At 40.5% G+C, this 21,484-nt stretch overlaps 1 pseudogene; it reads right to left on the bottom strand.

The window, feature by feature from the left end:
* Positions 1 to 547: 547 nt before the first annotated feature.
* LOC111975149 (T-box transcription factor TBX5-like) lies at positions 548 to 20,739 on the bottom strand (annotated as a pseudogene).
* Positions 20,740 to 21,484: the final 745 nt, after the last annotated feature.

The raw sequence follows: 21,484 nt of genomic DNA on the forward strand, positions 1-21,484 counted from the left end.
TTTTTGGGGGGTGTGTGTGTGTGTGTGTGATGCATGTCTCTTCAGAAGGAACATAAACATGACAACAGATTGAGTTTATTTGAAATTCTCTTCAAACGTATTTAAGTTCTGTAAATACATTTGTATATATATACACACACACATCAGAACAGAAAAAGTAACAAGCCATTTATTACAACCATGTTAAATATTGTATTCAAAGGAAATGACAGGAGACGGGAGGAAACGAAAAAATTGAAACTTCAATGGGAAACAAACAACTTGAACAATTCAACCAACACTGTGTAATTTCACCATCTTACAACAACCAGCCAAAATCTCAAGGCCAATAAATACTATAACAATAACGATACAATAAAGTACAAACACTTCTCAAATGATCACAGGACGTCTTTTTTAAAGTATTGCTTTCACATAAACACACACACACACACACACACACACACACACACACACACACACACACACACACACACACACACACACACACACACACACACACACACACACACACACACACCCAACACACACACACCCACACCACACACCACATCACACACACACACACACACACACACACACACACACACACACACAGGAATGACTCTCGCTCTGCACATACAGTGCTTACGTACTGATCCTCTGTGAACCAATACGAACTCTTCCTATGTTAGTGTAAAACACCAGGCCATCACCTGGTTCCAACTAATGCACCCACTGACTCTCAAGGAAAATAAAACAATATCTAGACAAGAACAATAATCATATGATGTCTAAATATGTTTTAAAATGTGACTATAATACTGTCTTGAAAGGGGGGGGGGGCTAGAAACACAGGCAGAGAGAGACAGAAATGTAGTGTTGATCGAGTGTTTATTGGTCAGTTCGGGGTAAAGGACAGTGTTGATTGATAGGTCAGTTTAGAGAAACGGAAAGTGTTGATTGGTCAGTTCAGAGAAACAGAGAGTTTTGTTTGGTCAGTTCAGGGGTAAAGGAGAGGCCAGCAGTGACAGCTGCATGATGATGAGATGTGCGTATACCCAAAATGCAATGGGAGTGTGTACAGGTCTTCTGCCATGCGGCAGCCTCTAAACAAGTTCTCTGTGTTTGTCAGTGTGTGTGTGTGTGTGTGCATGTCTTCCTCCCTGCAGCCTGGTGTAAACTAACAGTTTATCTCTCTTCTGCTCTGCCTGTGGCCACCGCAGCCCCTCTCAGCCGACATTAACTCACAGCAGCCCTGAGCTGAGCTGACACACACACAGATTAGAAATATGGTTTTGTCTGTTGGATCACAGGGATTTCGGTGGGTCACAAACCAACTGGGAACCACGGCCACAGAGAGACAGTCTCACATCTTCAGGGGACAGGGTGACAGGGTGACAGACAGGTCACATACTGTATTAAAAACAGTCTCAGGAATGAAGCTTGGAACGTTTTAGTTGATGGCATCATCTTTCTTCCTGTCCCTCTAGTTTGAATGCTTATCCACCAAGTTCCTCTAACATCAGTTCCTTCCAGAGAGGTCCCAGTCAGAGGAGGATGGACTTAAACGTAACACACAGAAGATCTAACGTTCCACCCATGGCACAGGGAAACACACAACTGGCCAATTAAATCTCTTCACACATAAAATGACAACACCTCACATAAACATAACCCCAAGCCACCAATCAGAGTCTTTCCCCTACACCTGTGGTCCAATCAGGTGGCCGCGCTCCATTCTGGGACCCCTCCCCTGACATGTGTGTGAAGGGTGTGGTAGTGAGGAGGAGATGGGGAAGAGGGGTAGCGGTGGTACTCTCTGACGGGTGGGCTGGGGTGTTGGGGTGTCTGGTGTGGTCTGGAGCTCTGGGTCTGGCCGTGCGAGAGAGAGTCCCCCAGAGGAGGAGAGCCTTGGTGGGCTATGGAGCTCAGCTGAGCGTTCCGGGGACTGGAGGAGTAGGGCTGCTGGGGGAAGGTTGTGTAGGGGTCAGTAGGGGTCATGGGGGTCATAGCAGGAGTCAAAGGGCAGCTGTAGGACCAGGATGTACAGCTGAGGTCATCCAGTCTGGGCTCAGATCCAGCAAACATACACGCCTGCCGCTGCCCCGCCTCTGACCTGTAGAGGGAGTCAGAGAGACCAGGGGGAGGGGGATGGACGGAGGGAGGGAGAGGGGGATGAGGGTAAGCAGACGGCTGATAGTAAGACTCGTCGTTGCTGGGAGAACTGACGATGTAGGGCTTCCTGTACTGGTGATTGTCTGCTGTAGGACAGCTATCATCCGCTGTGGGGAGAGAGAGGGGGGGTGTAAGATTGAGTAACACACTATAAAGGGGACTGGTCTTCCACTAACAACGACGATCATAGAGACGATCATAGAAACAAATCACGCCAGAGACAAAGAGGCAATACAAACTGCTCCAGTGTTTAGAGTGACAGTAATCGTACAAATGCAGCGTAGCGTACCTTTTCTCTTGTTGCAGTGGTACACCTGCATGTGTTCGTGTGTGTCTGGTTGGGGGAGGGTGTAGGGGGTTGGAGGGGGGGTGAGGAGATCCTGGGTGGTGCTGCTCACCCCATTCTCACAGGAATAGGGGTGCAAACCCAACCCCCTCGCCTCCCGCCCAAACGGACTCCCACTAGGACACACCCTCTGACGCACTGAGCTACGAGGAACTACCGGATACTCCTTACTGAGAGAGAGAGCAAGAGAGAGAGGGTGAGAGAGAGCAAGAGAGAGACAGAGAGAGAGGGGGGGGGGGGGGGAGAGAAGCAGTGATATATACTATTTGCAACACATTTTCAAATAATCTTTTAGTCCAAGCACAGTAATGAGACAGGCCTCCAGTACTAAGAAAACTAAACCACCACCCACCCGGCACACACTGGTTAAATCACCCTTCAATGTAATTTATCAATGTATTATGACGTGGAATCAATATGGAAAATACATTGGATTTGAAAAAAGTCATCAACCAGTATTGTTTTTATCTCATTTCAACCAGCATTATAAACATTGAAATTAGGGTAAAACTTCAACTTAAATATATTGACATAACCTGACTGACAGGTTGTTACATCAATCTAATTTCAACATAATCATCAGAAATATGTATACATTTAAATTGCCTTTGACCTCGTTTCAATGATAGTAAAATGGTATGTTTGAATAAACATCATTGTTTCAACGGTTAAGCTATCAACCTAAATAAAGAGCTATATTGAAATAAAATGTGAAGTCACAGTCCAACGATTCCTGTCTGAACAGTGACTCTTTAAATGGTATATGAGGGGTAATGCACTTGATAACAAGTCTACCATGCAGATGCCTACCTCTATGTACCCTGCTTTGCTTTGTTTCAGCTGAGCTATCATTTCAACACATTTAGACATTAATCAGCTTCCATAGTCATTTCCGTAGACTACCTAAATAACATTGAATAGTTGAAAGTAACTCCTCTAACCTTTCTTACGCAATCTGTATGTGAAAGTAAATTCGGAGTGAGGTTGCGTTTATGTAGGCTACATTGACATCTGATTTGCCCAACAAAAGACACCATCATTTCTACATGTAGGTAGGTATACTATCATTTATCCATGGTTGATTGGATCTTTGAAAGTTTAGAAGTAGTTATCATTAGCCCATATGGATGCCAAATTCATGATATTAATAATACACTTTTATTGATGTACCATCTGTTAGTCAGGTTAAGTCAATGTATTTAAATTGAAGTTMTACCCTAATTTCAATGTTTATAATGTTGGTTGAAATTAGATGAAAACAGTGCTGGTTGATGACTTTTTTCTAATTTTTCCACATTGGTTCCACGTCACAATACGTTGAAAAATTACATTGAAACTACGTTGATTCAACCAGTGTGTGCCCAGTGAGCAGATATATGAATATATTTTAGGCAAACAGTCTAATTAACGTAGATTTGAAAATATTGTCTAAGCTGCTTGCCAAAATATTACACAATTATTTACTTCCACCTGTTCTTCAATATACTGTATATTTCCATACTTGTGATTCAAAACCTCAATTACACACTCAGTATTCCTTTCTTTTTGTAGTCTCCCTCCCAGTTTGATCATTATTCTTCTATTAAAGAAATGCATGTTTTGATGTAATTTTACTCTCTCTTTCTCTTGAACACTGGCCTCTCGGTGACCTCAGTGGTATGTAGGGGACAGTGGTCTGTGGCTCTACACACACACACACACACACACACACACAACACACACACACACACACACACACACACACACACACACACACACACACACACACACACACACACACACACACACACACACACACACACACACACACACAGTGCTAAAAATAAAATGCTACTTTAAAAAGAAACTCTCATCCACATGCCACTTCAGATACTCTCCCTCACCTCTCTCTCTCTGCTCTCATCGTCTCTAACACCCCAGTCCATCCCCTCCCTTCTTTTCACCTCCGTCAATCTTCACCTAGAGCTGTACAGTGACTCCCCAGTCCTCCCTCCTCATCCCCTCTCCTCCCCTCCTCTTCCCTTCTAAGTTTACAGTCGATTTCTGAGGACACTTACTCAAACCGCCTCACACAATATGCACAAAATAGACTGTCCTTTTCAGACAGGCTGGAGCAAAAGTCTGAGAGAGAGAGAGAAGGAGGGAGGGAGAGCAAGAGAGAGAGAGAGAGAAAGAGAGAGAGGGAGGGAGTCTGTACTCACCCCTGTATCTTAGCCATGCGGTGCAGCTCCATGTCATCACTGCCTCTGAAGCCCTTAGCGAACGGGTTGTTCTCTATCTTCAGCTGGGTGATCTGACAGGGACACAACACACTGCCTTAGATCACCAAACACCCTGCCCAGCCCTTTGATTTACTGTGCTGATCCATGAGACACTAAATGTTGAATCTGGACCTGAACAGTTGCTAGATTCTGGGATTCTGGAACGCAACATGGACATTCCACAGACACTGACCATGTTCTGAAAGTATTCATTTTGAACCAGCAGAATCGCAGTGTAAACTGTTTCCCTAAACAGTTGGCAGGTTTAAAGATGGAATCCMCATTAGGAGAAACAGCGCCGCTGTCGGCCCCCAGCACCTTTGTTATTGTTTTATGGACAAAACAGAGGTGAGGGGAAAAGAACTAAACAAAGTTTGTTGTTTGCTGTAATTTCTTTGTTGTTGTAATATCCCAAATGAACGTAGCAGTTTCACCAAGGACTCCAGCTTTAAAGTCCTTAAGTCAAATATAGTTGTTCTAGGAACATTTGGGATGAAAAATAGGTATTTTCATTGACAATGACATGGTGTTGCAGTTGGTTTATGTTTTTCTTGTTAGGCGTGGTGATGTGTTTATCACGGGTGCGCCGTGGGCTTTCACTAGGGAGCGATATAAATGCCAACAGTAATTGAATTAAACCATTTTGAATTTGTGTTCAGGAATTCAATTTGCATTCAATAGTTTAGAATTTTGTATTGCACATAATTTGAACTTGTATTTCATGTGTTTCAGTGTGTGTGTGTGTGTGTGTGTGTGTGTGTGTGTGTGTGTGTGTGTGTGTGTGTGTGTGTGTGTGCGTGTGCGCGCGCGTGTGTGTGTGTGTGTGTGGACAGAGAGAGAGAGAAACTACAGGTAACTGCCAAAATACAGTGCATTCGGAAAGTATTTGGACCCCTTGACTTTTTCCACATTCTGTTACGTTACAGCCTTATTCTAAACTGGATTAAATAAAACAATGTCCTCATTAACCAACACACAATACCCCATAAGGACAAAGCAAAAACACGTTTAAAAAACAAAAAAACAGAAATACCTTTTTTACATAAGTATTTATACAAGTATTCAGACCCTTTGCTATAAGACTTGAAATTGAGCTCAGGTGCATCCTGTTTCCACTGATCATCCTTGAGATATTTCTACAACTTGATTGGAGTACACCTGTGGTAAATTCAATTGATTGGACATGATTTGGAAAGGCACACGCCTGTCTATATAAGGTCACACAGTTGACAGTGCATGTCAGAGCAAAATCCAAGCTATGAGGTCGAAGGAATTGTCCGTAGAAATCCGAGACAGGATTGGGTCGAGGCACAGATCTGGGGAAGGGTACCAAAACATTTCTGAAGCATTGAAGCCACTCCTCAGTAAAAGGCACATGACAGCCCACTTGGAGTTTGCCTAAAGAACAAGATTCTCTGGTCTGATGAAACCAAGATTGAACTCTTTGGCCTGAATGCCAAGTGTCACGTCTGGAGGAAACCTGGCACCATCCCTATGGTGAAGCATGGTGGTGGCAGCATCATGCTGTGGAGATGTTTTTCTGCGGCAGGGACTAGYAAACTAGTCAGGTTCGAGGGAAAGATGAACGGAGCAAAGTAGAGAGAGATCCTTGACGAAAACCTGCTCCAGAGCGCTCAGGACCTCAGACTGGGGCGAAGGTTCACCTTCCAACAGGACAACGACCCTAAGCACACAGCCAAGACAACGCAGGAGTGGCTTCGGGACAAGTCTCTGAATGTCCTTGAGTGGCCCAGCCAGAGTCCAGACTTGAACCTGATCGAACATCTCTGGAAAGACCTGAAAATATCTGTGCAGCGACGCTCCCCATCCAACTTGACAGAGCTTGAGAGGATCTGCAGAGAAGAATGGGAGAAACTCCCAAAATACAGGTGTGCCAAGCTTGTAGCATCATACTCAAGACTTGAGGCTGTAATCGCTGCCAAAGGTGCTTCAACAAAGTACTAAGTAAAGGGTCTGAATACTTATGTAAATGTGATATTTCCGTTTTTTTATTTGTAATAAATTTGCAAAAAAAATCTAAAACCTCTTTTTGCTTTGTCATTATGGGGTATTGTGTGTAGATTGATGAGATATATATTTTTTAATTCATTTTAGAATAAGTTTGTAACGTAACAAAATGTGAATAAAAGTGAAGGGGTCTAAATACTTTCTGAATGCACTGTAAAGGAAACACCAACATAAACTGTCTCAATAGGGCGTTGGGCCACCACGAGCCGCCAGAACAGCTTCAATGCACCTTGGTGAAGATTCTACAAGTGTCTGGAATTCTATTGGAAGGATGCAACACCTTTCTTTAATGAGAAATTCTATCATTTGGTGTTTTGTTGATGGTGGTGGAAAACGCTGTCTCCATAAACTCCCATAAGTGTTCAATTTAAACCCCCTATGGTCCTTTGAGACCCCTCTTTCAAAGACACTGAGATCTCTGCTTCTAGCCATGGTAGCCAAAATAATGGGAAACTGGGTATTTTTATGCATGACTCTAAGCATAATGGGATGTTAATTACATAATCAACTCAGGAACCACACCTGTGTGAAAGCATCTGCTTTCAATATACTTTGTATCACTCATTTACTCAAGTGTTTCCTTTATTTTGGCAGTTACCTGTGTGTGTGAGAGAGTGATTTCTCTATGGCGCTGGAACCATAACATATATGATCAAAGGAAAGGAACAGGTCAGAGCTGCCCTGTGATGCGTAAACACTGGGATGTAATCAAACTGGACATGTTGAGTTGAGAACAGTGATGGCGGGGGAAAATGCACTGATTCACATGGCTAACACAAATCTATATACCCATAAGACAACTCTGGCCTGTACAACAGGACCTGGACAATTTAACTGTATCTATGCCAAAATAATCCAGAAATATCTGATCAAATAAGATGAACGAAAATGTGACTTTAAAAAAAAAGAACAATCATAAATTATTTTATGTGTTCAGTGTTTCGGTACCTTGTGGTTCTGGTATGATGTCACGGCAATGAAGGCGGTCTCTGAGAACACGTGCGTGCAGAAGGCAGTGTTCTTGGAACCAAACCTGTTGTATTCGTCTGCTTTGACGATATGGAGGCGGGGCTGGTATTTATGCATGGAGTTTAATATGATCTGCAACACAACAAAAACAAATACATTAAACCAATGCTCTAACTCCATCCCACTTGTAGAAGGAGATATTCAATAGGCCTATCCATAAATTGTCCCTTTTGTCTGGACGCATGCTATGCTGAAGCTAAATTGTTTATTTCCAAATGGGTGTCTTTATGTACCAATGCACTGTGCATATGTTTGTCGTGTCAGTGATTTTGTTCCCTCTCTGGTAGCCATGCTCTGTGTGTAATAGTAAAGTATTAACAGATAATAGGCCTAGCAGAAAGCAGATAATAGTTGTGTGTGTGTGCGTGTGCGTTCATCGAGAGGCCTAATCCTAATTGGTGTGACGGTCCAACCAACCAGTGTGACGGTCCAACCAGGCATGGATGAGCTAATGACCCTTAACGTACCTAACATCATTATTGAGGTTACCACTGTTCTAACAGAACCACAGCAGACAGCAGCACTATCCCTTCACACACACACAACACACACACACACACCACACACACACACACACACCACACACACACACACACACACACACACACACACACACACACACACACACACACACACACACACACACACACACACACACACACACACACACGCAGGGTAGAGAGGTTTAGGACTAACGTGTCCGAAGGGGTCCAGATGGTGTTTGGTGAGTTTGAGTTTTGGAAGGAGACAAGCTGACGTGTCCAGTGGCTTCCGGTGGCCGGAGAGTCAGGATGGACGTACAACCTCCCGGGATGGCCGGCTCCGCCTTCCCCGTCACAGACCTGACACACACATACACACACAAATTCACACATTGACAACTCAACCAAATATCAATCACAATTGGATGCTAGTCAGTTGGCCCTGGTCTGACCCAGCCCTGCCTTTTACCTGCCCCTCGTACTGTGTGTCCTCTCTCACGACTCACAACACACAACACACACACACACACACACACACACACACACACACACACACACACACCACACCACACCACACACACACACACACACACACACACACACACACACACACACACACACACACACACACACACACAGTCTAACCTGGCCATGCTATTTACTGTGGTCGTGCTGTCACACTGGCACAGGAGACACATAAATCTGACATGCCATGGTGCGCCGCTGGCTGTATCTATTATTATTACTAGACCAACATCCTCCTCACGCTTCAACTGCTTTTATAACAAAGAGACACCCTGCTGGCCCCTGTCTGTTACATCAGGATATGTTCATACCAATACAGGTGTTAATCAGAGCAATGAGGTACAAGCAAATTCCAACCATGTGAACATGTATCCAAAAACTATTGTCCATATAGGAAAAATATAAACGCAACATGTAAAGTGTTGGTTTCATGAGCTGAAAGATTCCAGAAATGTTCCATAAGCACAAAAAGCTTATTTCTCTCATATTTTGTGCAGAAATTTGTTTACATCCCTGTTAGTGAGTATTTCTCCTTTGCCAAGATAAACCATCCACCTGACAGGTGTGGCATATCAAGAAGCTGATTAAACAGTATAATCCTTACACCTTACCCCACCTTGTGCTGGGGACAATAAAATGGCACTATAAAATGTGCAGTTTTGTCATACAACACAATGCCACAGATGTCTCAAGTTTTGAGGAAGCGTGTAATTGGCATGCTGACTGTAGGAATGTCCACCAAAGCTGTTGCCAGAGAATTTAATGTTCATTTCTCTACCATAAGCCGCCTCCAACGTCATTTTAGAGAATTTGGCAGTACGCCCAACAGCCTCACAACCGCAGATCATGTGTAACCACTCCACCCCAGGACCTCCACATCCGGCTTCTTCGCCTGCGGGATTGTCTGAGACCAGCCACCCGGACAGCTGAAGAAACTGAGGAGGATTTCTGTTTGTAATAAAGCCCTTTTGTGGGGAAAAACATATTCTGATTGGCTGCGCCACTGCCCATGTGAAATCCATAGATTAGGGACAAATTAATTCATTGACTGATTTCCTTATATGAACTGTAACTCAGTAAAATCGTTGAAATTGTTGCATGTTTATATTTCTGTTCAGTATATTTAAAACATGCTAAATGTTCTGGTTTGTTTTATAGTATTTGAGTCAATTTCATTTAAATTCCAGTGAAATCAGAAAGTAAACCAAATTCCAATTCCACATTTTCCTTATTGAAAAGCGTTGACGACAATTGGAATTTCAGTGTACTTCCTGAATTTACTGGAAAAMAATTTAATTGATCCCAACCGTGCCACTTTAATGACAATAGCCTATGASGTGTGTGCGTGTTGTTGTCGTGTGTATGACTCCTTAAGTTGGAATCTGTCAGAGAAGAATGCCCTCCAACTGGCAACAACTGGACCGAGCTGGCAAACATGTTCACTGAAGTTATTCCACTTCTGTCAAATATGGCTGGGAAATGACAGAGCACCGCTGATATTTACAAACAAATAATCTACCCACGCATAACAACATTCACATTAGGCATTAACATAGTCCCTTGTCTAAACATATGACTGAAAATGGAGCGCCCATCTTCTATTGTAGCAGATGAATGACGTGTCCTTAAGGGTGCCACGGGGCTCCATCATGTGACCAGGGAGAGGAGACATACACAGCACGAGAGGGTTTATGCCGCATTCATGTCATGTTGGAAACCTGGGACCTCCTAGTTAAAATGAGCGTAAATTATTTGCGTAGAGCTTCATATTGGTTGTATCTGATACTTCCCAAGAGGGAAACTCGGGTAAGATCTTTCTACAACGAGTAAGCAAGTTGGAAATGTCTGAGTTTATGAGTTTCCGACATCTCCCCTGCAGCCTGGTGCTGACCTCAGTGAAACCTAGCCTTTAATCTGCCCGCCACATGAACCCATGGTACTGAGACTGAACTGGTGGTCAGGGGCAGGAGGTGTGATGCGCAGGCAGCAGGCATACACAGGAAACTAGGCCACAGAGCACAGGGCACTGAGTGGGACCTAAACATCCACGTCCCTGCTCTGTGTTATGTTTCACTCTCTATAATGCTGTTAAAATATATACTGTTTTACTATTTATTTTTAGCAGCTCAAAACACATAATGTAGGCTATTTAAATATACAAAGTTTTGTTATATAGCTAGCTTACCATTTATTATCCGCAAACTTGTAGCGGTGGTCATCCGCTGGCACGATATCCATGAGGAGGATGTACTTGGCTTTAGGGTTGAGGCCCGTAACCTTCACCTTGTAGCAGGGGAACATCCGCCTGGCGAGACAGCAACACTACAGACAGTCAGGATCATAACAATATCAGTAGCCTATGACTGAGGCATAGCAGCCATTGCTGCAGTTGTGAGCAAAACCCGAAACAAAACTAGAATCATCTAAACAATTTACGGAGTGGCTGCAGTTCCGGATTTTCTGGAGGCCCAATTTGTTCTGGCTAAAGATACTGAGATTTCTGCCCTCCTGAAAAAATATGTAGCTGCTGCCCACTGCTCTGTTGCCGCTTCCCCCTCCTTAATCGGCGATGAACGACTGTCTGGTGTAGCCTATAAACTTCATGTTGTACACAAAGGACATGGTCGACATGTTCTCTCTATTGAATTCCATGCCTCAGTAGGATATTAAGCATAAACATGGTTTCATGTTCTTTTTTCCGGAGGGGAGTTAAGCTACATGCAGCTATTTACATGTTGAACACAAAAGACACGATCAACATGTTCGTACAAACTCCAGTGCAAAACTCAAGTGGGGAGTTGCATGCAGCTATCTAGGCAGCATATCAAACACAAGCAAGACACAGTCACAGTCCAATTAGCGATTTAAAGTTATTTTCAATCATCATTGTAAACATTGGCTAAGCAGGAAGCAGACAGGCAGTCAAAGTAGCAGTGTTTTTTTCCAGCAACTCTGGCTAGTGGCTACCGTATGAAACCTACAAAGATTAGCCTCCATCATCACACAAAATGCAGATTGTTTTTGCTCCAATGCAATGTGTAACTGCAATATCCAATACAACAGACAGATATGGTTGTAGGCAGTCTTCATTAATCACTGCAGGGTTTTTATTTAAACTGTTCAGAAGTATGAGGCAGAAACATAGCCCACTGGGCACACCATGTCACTTCAATGTGGAAATGTGGGTAATATTTGGTTGAGGTGTTGATCAATGAGATTTCAACCTTTATTCACCCACTCAAAAAGACAGCCAGAAGTTTGTTGAATTCCCAATGTGTCATCACTATGCTTTCAACACTTCTAAAGTCACAGCCAAATTCCAATGGAAAAACAATGTCAGATTTTTGGTTTAGTATTCATCTACATGTGTTATCGCTGCACTTTCAACCATTTAAAAACACAACAAAGTTCAAATGGGAATGCAATGTCAGATATTTTGTATTTGGATCTCATAGCACAACCAAATGACCTGGATTGCAGTTGAGATTACATTAAAAGTACATAGTGCAAGTGATCAATGCTGTTCGAGATTCTGCGCAGGTTATTATAGTAATTGTAAAGATCTCCACAGACCTGTAACCTTTGCATGCTATCTTGATCATGCACGCTTTCTAAGATTACATAAAAATACATGTATAGTTACATTAGGCTAAACTCAAAATATGGCCATTTTAAGGTTGAATAAATACTGTTACATTAGTTTCTAAAATAGTTTTAGCTTTATGCTATTGACAACGCAACCAAATATCAATATTTAAAGGATATTGAATGCTTGGATAGTTTCATCTGAGCCACAGCCTTAATCCTATTCTTTAAAGTTTATTTTTGGTTTAGTTGGAGATGTGAATCCAAACTTCAGGATCATTTGTTAACTTGTCGACAAGTTAATAGGCTATTTATTGCATTACAAAAGTGATATTGAATTGTGTTTTGTTGTCAACGCAACCAAATATCAACATTTGAATCTTTTGTGCCACTGATTTAGACTGGTTCTAATTCCAGTTTGTCTACAAATGACTAATTGATCAATTGGATTCACATCTCCATCTCAACAAAGAATCAAAGTTAAAGAACATGACTAGATCAAATCTAACTTTATTTAAAGTGTATTTCAAATTTGATTGGATTTAGTACTATTGTTAAACTTAGATTTTGGGTTGAGATGCAGAAGTGGATCCAACATATCAGTTAATAATTTGTAGACAAACTGGAATTAGTCAGTGGCACAAATGGAACTGTCCAAGCAGAAGATACATCTCCTTCTACGGTTGATATTTGGTTACGTTGGCACAACTCAATATCCAGATTGTCTACAAATGAATAATTGATATAGACGTCTTCACCTCAACCAGAAATCAAATAATAGGACTAAATCTAATCTAATCAAACTTTAAATGCACTTTAAATAAAGTTTGATTTAGTCCTATTCTTTAGCCTTGATTTTTGGATAAGATGGAGAGTTGAATCGAGTGATTCATTTGAAGATTACATTTGAAATCAACCAAAGCTTGAAACCCTAGACCTATACAGTGCCTTATTCACAACCCTTTACTTTTTCCACATTTGGTTGTGTTACAGCCTGTATTTAAAATGAATGAACCTTTCTTTAGATGTTAATGTCACTGATCTACACACAATACCCCATAATGTCATAGTGGAATGACGTTTTTAGACATTTTTACAAATAAATAAAATTAACAGCTGAAATGTCTTGAGTCAATACGTATGTAACAGTATAGCTTCCGTCCGTCTCCTCGACTCTACCTGGGCTCGAACCAGGGACCCTGGTTGCACACATCAACAACTGCCTACCACGAAGCATCGTTACCCATCGCTCCACAAAAACAACTACTTCAAGGTCTCAGAGCGAGTGACGTCACCGATTGAAACGCTATTAGCGCGCACCCCGCTAACTAGCTAGCCATTTCACATCGGTTACACGTATTCAACCCCTTTGTTATGGCAAGCAAAAATAACTTCAGGAGTAAAAATGTGCTTAAGTCAGATAAGTTGCATGAACTAACTATGTGTGCAATAATGTTGTTTAATATGATTTTTTCACACTTTGGATGGTGTATTAATACACCCAGTTGCTACAAAAATACAGGTGTCCTTCCTAACTCAGTTAACGGAGAGGAAGGAAACCACTCAGGGATTTCACCATGAGGCCAATGGTGATTTTACAGAGTAAAATGGCTGTGATAGGAGAAAACTGAGTATGGATCACCGACAGTGTAGTTACTCCACAATATTAACCTACATGTATTTTGGAATATAAAAATATTACAAAACATGCATCTTGTTTGCAATAAGGCACTAAAGTAATACTGCACAAAATGTGGAAAATAAATACACTCTTTGTCCTCAATACAAATCATAATGTTTGGGGCAAATCCAACACATCACTGAGAACCACTCTTTATATTTTCAAACACAACTCGTGGTGGCTGCACCATGTTATGGGTATGCTTGTCATCAGCAGGGACTAGGATAAAAGAAAAGGAATAGAGCTAAGCACAGGCAAAGTCCTAAAGGTTTAGTCTGCTTTCCAACAGACACTGGGAGACAAATCCACTTTTCAGCAGGAAAATAACCTAAAATACAAGGCCAAATATACACTGGAGTTACTTACCAAGATGGCATTGAATGTTCCCGAGTAGCCTATTTACATTTTTGACTTAAATCGTCTGAAAAATATATGGCAAGACTTGAAAATGGCTGTCCAGCAACAATCAACAACCAACTTCAAGCTATACTGCTTGAAGAACTTTTTTCAAAAATAATGTGCAAATATTGTACAATCCAGGTTTGCAAAGCTCTTAAGAGACTTACCCACAAAGACTTCCAGCTGTAATTGCTGCCAAAGGTGATTCTAACGTGTATTGACTCAGGGGGTTGAATACTTATCTAATCAAAATATATTAGTGTTTTATTTAAAAAATCTTCCACTTTGACATTAGATTATTTTGTGTAGATCGTTGACAAAAAAATGACAATTTAATCACACTTTGTATATGGAAAAGGTTGAGGGGTATGAATACTTTGAGGGCACTGTATGTATTGTCAATTTTTTGTTGAACCCTGGGATGAATTGAAACATAGCTCTAGATGACTTTGCAAATGCGATATAGGCCTAAATAGTATCATTGATGATCTCTAAAGTACAGTTAAATTTAATTTGCTCTGTTAAACCTACCCTTTGGAATGACTTTGATAGCTATAGTGAATTTTGTTATTTAGAGACCTCTCAATAACCATTCTCACGATAGTACATTGGTATTAGTCAGTGATAAATATCAAAGCTAAGCAGGGCTTGGTTAAAACTCTGGATGGGAGAACACATGAATAGCTCTAGATAGAACAACTCTCCAGTAGGAAGTGCTGCTCATCCCATAGTTTTTTTCTGATGGCGGATATACAGTGAGCTCCAAAAGGGACCAAAYGTACTGGGACAAATGAACTTATATGTATATGTATTAAAGTAGTCATGCCTCTGTAACTTTCTCACTCATCAATATTCACGATTCATTCAGGATTATCCGTCATCGTGGTAGCATCCACATTAATGTAGAAGTATTTTGAATCATATTCTTATTTACAATAAAAGTGAGTAAAAAAAATGACACAATACATTATTTACTGTTCATTTCTTTTGGGCACAAAATAATCTGAAACACAACCAAAACAAACAGCAAATGTATCCAACAAGCTTGTAGAGTCACAGACTTGATGGAATCATTGCGTGCTAGGAATATGGGACTAAATATTAAACTTTTGACTACCTTAATACACATAAGTGAATTTGTCCCAATACTTTTGGTCCCCTAAAATTGGGCGACTATGTACAAAAAGTGCTGTACTTTCTAAATGGTTCACCCAATATGGATGAACATTTCCTAAAATTAAAGCTGACAGTCTACACTTTAACCTCATCGTCATCGTATCATTTCAAATCCAAAGTGCTAGAGCACAGAGCCAAAACAACAAAGATTTGTCACAGTCCTAATACACAGCATATTGGCCAACTATGATTTTTCAGTGTAAAAATGTTCCTGTTGATTCAGGAGTTAAACTCACTCTGTAAGAGTGAAATGATCCCTAAGTGGTGTAAAAGAACCCCCAGCGTTGGTGTTAATAACCAGTTATTTTGTACAGTGTGGAGAGTAAAACAGTCCCAACAAAACCCCGCTTATCATTATCATATTTCCAAGCATGCTCTACTGCAGGTAGATTTTTTAGGATTATTTTTAACATCTGTGTTTTTGCTTTTGGTTTTGATTGATTGATTAATCTTATGCTACACAAAGATAAATAACATACAATCAATTAGTTAGATTTATTGTACCTGTTACTGAAATGGTTGTTCCAGTTTAAATGGTTTAGGTAGTCTTCTTATCAACTTTCCTAAAGCTGAAAGTCATTCTGAATGCAGGTTGCAGGTGATTAAAAATTCCAGCTGTTGAATATCCTAACTCTGACTGGATTCCAATAGGAATTACACATCACTTTGCAAGTCGGCATAATGTGACCTGCAGGCCTGATGTGGCCTGCAAACCAGGAGTATCCTAACACCACTGCCATCAAAGTAAGGCCTTATGATATATGTATTGTATTGTCATAGAGCTTCATTTGAATGATCACATTCGACTAGGTACTCACTTGGTGAATGCCACAGGCCTTTAAAATGAAATAATTCAATAACCATGTCTCTGTCACTAACAAATACAGTCATGGGTGGAAACTCTACAATTCACGTGAAAAGAAAAGGCACCCGGGAAATATGCAAATTAGGCTTTACAACATAGTGTTAAAACAACACCTAAAAAGTATTTACTGTAACACTAGAGGTGTTCATTTCTTACACTGAGAAAGTTTAACAGCATCAGCACTAAGCAAAGTGAGCCCAGTTTACTCTAAATTAAGTGTTTTACACTGTAGGTGTTGCATATTACTCTACAGTAGAGCTATGCAAACACCACAACAAAGTTCATTTGAACACTTTAAGAGTTGAATTGGGAACACTGTCACAGAGTTAGATCTTTAACGCTTTCAAAAGTGTTATTTTAACACTAGTTCAGTGGGACTCATATCTTCACTGAAATTAGTGTACATTTAACACTTTCAGAGTTAAATGTATTCCATTGATATTGCTGTATACTGTAAATTGAAGCTCCAAAGCTGTTTCAAAGGTACATATTCAACGTATTTTAAACAAGGTTTGTCTATGTGTTGAAGATACAACATTGTTTCAAAGGTACAAATTCAACATATTTCATTTAAATTTGTCTATGTTGAAAACTGGTTACAATGATGACCTAATCCTGTGGTTGAAATTTCACCTTCCAAACAACAGTTGATTACTTTTTTTCAAATCCTATGTATTTTCACGTAGATTCCACGTCACAATACATTGACAAGTTACTAGCTACGTTGATTCAACCAACCAGTTTGTGTCCAGTGGGAGGATACATCATCATGGTTCGATCAGAAGAGGGTGAGTAAAGAGAGAAACGTGAAGGGGGATGAAGTGTGAACAGCAAGAAAAAATGTGTGCGTAGAATAACACGTACAGGAGATGATTTGGATGCGTAGCTTTGAGAAAGAGGTTTCCAGAGGGGCGGGGCGAGTGCGAAACTCCATATTCATAGCCACCGCCAATCATTTATTCGGCTAATGAGAAAATGATATTACTTGAAAATGTGTACCCGGCCAATAGCCTACTTGTTATGGGCCTAATTATAAATACAAACGTTACAAACAGTAGGCCTAATCACAAAAATGTGACATGTTTAACAGGTCTAGGCCTAGTGGGCACATTTTTATTTTCCCTAAATGTTCAGTGTTAATTAACGGAAGCTCAAAAAACCTATAGCCTAAGCCTAACGTAAAAAGTGAGAAAACAATTTGTACTAGTTTATAGGCTTAATTGTAGCCTATAATGGACACGAATTTTCATTCTCATCTAATGCAAGAACACATAGCGCACGCATTTACCTTCCCGCTTTAGTGATAATCATCTCTGTTCCGACCTCATGGAACTTCTCCCACAGCTCGCGCTCGTGCAGGTAGACTTTTATTCCCTCCATCCCCTGAGAATAGAGAACAGATAAGATAAGAGATATATATACTAAATATTTAAACCAAAGTCCCGATCCCTCATTGAAGAAATATCCTACCGATTGGTCTACATAAACTTAATTGAACATTGTAAAAACAGTTTTAAAAATACAACAAACGTAAGCCTTTACAGCCTGACCAATAACAATGTATTTTATCTTAGTGAGACTGTTGTACTATTGGAACGGTTTGATTAAAATGACAATACGTTTGGGCCTATATTAATATTAATAACAATAACTATTGTAAGCCTATTTATTAGATGCCGCATAGGCCTACACTGTAAATAGGCTACTGAAGGTTTCAAATTTATAAGAAAACCCCGATATTTTCACTAACGGAGTTTGACACAGATTTAACCAGAGAGTCAGTCAGTCAGTTTTGCTCTGGGCATGTTCTAGGTAACCAACCGACTGTTTAGAAACCAAATCTAGGTCATATTCAGCTCCCGCGTTCCTAAAATTGGCTATTTGTTTCTGCTTTGAAATGAAATGCGCTACTTCGCCGACTTTAGTTTTTATATTAGGGGAATAATCGTTTAAATTAGTGGCCTATATTATTCAGAGTATTTTCATTTGTTCTCTTCAATAGGCTATGGGCCTACTATAGACTAACTTAATGACATTATTTTCAACAATTACTTTCCCACTTCGCTTTAGAAGAGAAAATCATGCATAAATCGTGATCACCCACAATTAAAAAATATATACAAGTGCCTCGTTTTCACGTTTTGAAATTTTTTACATTTACACACACACAAACGGGAAGTTACCTGCTGTGTGCGCGTGGTCCCCGGTGACGGTGGAGAGCTGGAGCTAGTGTGATTCTCCGGTTTGTTCTCTTTCGGTGAGTTCGTGTCTGTGTCCATGCGCTCTGGGATGGCGAACGGGTCCCCGCCGTTAGCCATCACACACACTACAATACCTGACACCAAGGGACACACTGACGGGATAGACACAACACACGCACGCGCACGCGCACACGCGCGCACACACACACACACACACACACACACACACACACACACACACACACACACACACACACACAAACACTATTATCTGATAAGCCTAAAATACAGTATGTTAATACTTTATTATTAACCTATTAGGCCTGGGATAACAGAGCTGATAATAATGACTTGAATTCAATATACACCTCAGTCTCATTTCACAGAAAATATGACAAAATTCAAACTAAAACTATATTACAAAATAAGCTGTGTTGTGCATTTGAAAACATCTTGGGCCTAAAGAAATAAGCTCATGCATAAATGGTCTAGATAATCAAATGAAACAAATGAGAAAAAATAAGCATAATTAAAATATATATTTAAATAAACATTTAAATGTCTATTTAGATAGTCAATGAAATGTATATTATTCTGATTTAGATAGTCATCTGCAACATGTAGTCTTGTTAAATATCAGTAGGCTAAGGCTTTATCTATTATTAATCTATTATTTAAAATTGTGTTTTGGCTATATCACAGCATGTGCATATTTAACAACATGTAATAATAACAATAATAATAATCATCATCATCATCATAATAATCGAATAACAGTCATAATTAATAAGAAGATAAGAATAATAGGAATAGGCTTAGTGATCATAATAATGTATGTAGCATATCCTTACTAATAACGCGTAACAATATCCTACTAGTGATTAAATATGCTATTAGTAAGCTAATAGATAGACGGTTATATAAGGATGCTATTATTATAAGCTGTGAATGATCAGGGCCCACTGGTAAAACATTGTTTTGTTTTCTATAAATTATTGCACCTCTCACTGTACCAGACCTGGCCTCAAATACATGCGTATTTACTAGGCCTATTTGTTATTGAAATACTTATTTTCTGTGTATTTGAGTATTTTCAAATAATGTGGCCAAATCAGCTACTTATATTGGAATTATTTGAAAGTATTTGCAAGTAAATTCATGTAAATAGCCGAAACTACAGTATTTTGAAATAGGATACTTGTTTCCATTATTTCAAATACCCCTTGGACCAAACAGACCTTGGTTAAAATGCATGGACTATTTAAATATGTGTATTTGAAAATACACTTGTCTGTGTATTTGTGTATTTTCAAACACTTTCCAAGTGTTTCCAAAAACATTCCAATATTCAACTAGCCTACTTATATTTTCAAAMAAAAATTATCCAAATACTTACTTCGAAATGTCTTTAGGCTATTTCAATTACTTTCAAAGAATTTGAACACAAGGTCTGCACTCTACATCAACTCTGGACCCGAATATTGAAGACATAGAGACAGCCGTCTAAAGCCAAGCCGCTGAGTCTAAACAACACTACATCCAGCCGCACACATTCACTTAAACACTCCTCACACACTCTTCGGGTCTGTGTACCTCATGCGCTGTTCTGTTTCGGTCCTGGAGACCACAGTTCCACGGTCATCCTGGTGTGTGTGTGTTTGTTAGATCAGTGTCCAGAGTCGCTGTGTCACCTAATCCGAAATTCTCCAAACACGCAGACCCACAGAGTTCACCGAATTAAATAGAACACTCCGTCAGACCTCCGTCAGTAACGCATTATTATGGTGAATAATTACACTGGACGAAGGTTAGGCTATATACGTTTAGTATTTTAAAACTGGATTGTACCATACGTCTGAATGAATTTCCCTATGTCTGACTCTAACCGTCGACGGTTGCCGAAGCCAGCCTGGTTCACCAGAGACCCCCAGTCTTTTCCCGCCTTCCCCTCTCCTCTCCCTCTATCTCCATGCAGCAGTCTATCGTGTGCGGAGCTGGAGCTCGGTTTGACCCTCAAATCAGGAATTACCCATTTCAAGGCACCCCCTACGTTTTTCAGCCCCCACCCCCATCGTACACTCGCGTCATAGCCAGTTACTGAAAGAATGTKAGACCTATAAGATTGCTCTCCCTCCCTCCCCACCCCCCTCTCGCTCAGACAGAGAGAGCGCAGTGGCCTTGTCATTCATGCTAATAAAGATGCTATGAATCTGAATCTGAAAGAGAGAGAGAGAGAGATAGAGAGAGACAGAGAGCTTTAGCAACAGTGGCCTTGTCATTCATGCTAATAAAGATGCTATGAATCTGAGAGACAGACAGACCGAGAGACGAGCGAGAGAGAGAGAGATTAATTTATTCCCTGCATGGCCAGGGATTATATTGAGAAAATGGAGGTCGGTTTATGAGGATTTGGTTTGATGTAAAGAGCATGAAGGTACTATTATTCCTATTTAAGAGAGGAGCAACATTTTCTGTAAATACATGCATGCATGATCTCAGGATATAAATACTATAATAAACTGGGTGGTTTGAACCCTGAATACTAATTGACTGACAGCTGTGGTATCAGACGTATACCACGGGGATAACAAAATATGTGTTTTTCCTGCTCTAATTACGTTGGTAACCAGTTTATAATAGCAATAAGGCACCTCGGGAGTTTGTGGTATATGGCCAATATAGCACGGCTAGGGGCTGTGTCCAGGCACTCCGCTTTGCGTCGGTGTAAGAACAGCCCTTAAACGTGGTA

This window comes from Salvelinus sp. IW2-2015, linkage group LG15 (assembly GCF_002910315.2).
Source record: "Salvelinus sp. IW2-2015 linkage group LG15, ASM291031v2, whole genome shotgun sequence".
In the NCBI taxonomy this organism is placed as follows: domain Eukaryota; kingdom Metazoa; phylum Chordata; class Actinopteri; order Salmoniformes; family Salmonidae; genus Salvelinus; species Salvelinus sp. IW2-2015.